The following is a 1,571-nucleotide window of genomic DNA, read 5'->3' as shown; positions in this document are numbered from 1 at the left end:
TTATGGAAGTGGATGCCACTCCTGCTTCCAAGCTTGTTTTAATCCGGGAGCTCCACCCCACTCTCTGTCTGCATTGGGTAGCCAACCATTAACGCATTTGACACATCTGTGTCACAGTGTTCAGCCTCACAGCGACCACAAGTGACCGCGGGACGGCAACTTGAACACCAGGTCTATACGACGTAGAGGAAGAATCAGATAAAACTGTATTAAACGTTTCAAACATTATTGCAAGGGCTCTGGAAGGTCACGAAAGAATTTTAAGCATGGTTGTGATATGAGTTCCTTGGCACTGCATATAATACATCTTTGACTACTAAGAAAGTTTGGAAGTGTAAGTCCACTTAGAGGTACCTTGGAAGAAACATTTGGTGATATGCTTCCAAGAAGCAGTCATTCAAAATGCTATGGAGATAGTTGGGTCAAATTGTATTTCTATTTCCAACTTTCTGGAGAAGAGCCAGACTGCCTTTTATAGAGTTTGTACCATTTTACATTTTCATCAGCAGTGGAAGTATACCCTAAATAAATCAAAGCCATGGCACAAATACGCATGAACACCAATGATTTTTGTAGCAGTATTCACAATAGCAAAGAGATGGAAGGAATCTAAGTACTCATCAACAAGCAAATGAATGGAAAAACTGTGGCACATTCACACAATGGACTATTATACAGCACTGAAAAACAATAAACTTGTAAAAGACTACATAAATTGATCAGATTAATCTGGAAGACATTATACTGAGTGATATATCTCATTCAGAAAAGGACAAATACTGCATAGGAACACAGTTATACACAGTTATACAAATAAGATGGACCTGGAGGTGGCAGAGAACAGGAAAAACATGAAAAGATAATGCACACTGCCCTGGAATAGGTGAAGGAAGGACTATCGGAAAGGAATGCATATTTAGAAATTATATGTATGACAACAATTCGGAGCAACACGTGCATTACAAAGCAAACCGAGGAAGGGAGAAAAAATACCTATCAATGAATGAATGCCAGCACAACATTTTTGTAAATTTTCATTCAAATAAAAATTAAAACAATAGAAAGTATCCCTATGGAGACAGTTCTACTCTGAAATATATAGGATTGGCTTAATGGGAACTGGTAGGCAGGTGACATTGCTAAATTACATTGTTCCCTAACAACCAAACTACTAAAAATCATGACCCAACAAGTTGACATATAATCTTAACCATCACAGACATTGTTGCTCTCAGATAGCACTTCAGTGTTCATTACTACCAGATAGATTTTATTAATATGTCAAAAGTGTCAGAGATATTTTATTGTCATAAATGCAAAATATTTAATAATGATAATAAGTATAAAAAAACAAGTATTTTCAGAAATAAGATGGAGGCTTAGATCTTTCCTTTTGAGCATTTTTTTTTCTTTTTGAAGACTAGTGTGTTCAGAAAAAGGAACAAAGTTCAGAAAAAGGAACAAGTTCAGAAAAAAGTACAGTGGCACTGCTGAGGACCTTGGCAGAGAATTTTGGGAACATCACCAGGGAGTAAGTCAGATTAAGTGTTTATGTGGGTACATGCATGTAT

Source organism: Elephantulus edwardii, unplaced genomic scaffold (assembly GCF_000299155.1).
Source record: "Elephantulus edwardii isolate Elephantulus edwardi_28Jun2011 unplaced genomic scaffold, EleEdw1.0 scaffold00090, whole genome shotgun sequence".
NCBI lineage: Eukaryota > Metazoa > Chordata > Mammalia > Macroscelidea > Macroscelididae > Elephantulus > Elephantulus edwardii.
The sequence above is the reverse complement of the archived record's forward strand: the minus strand, read 5'-3'. Positions refer to the sequence as shown.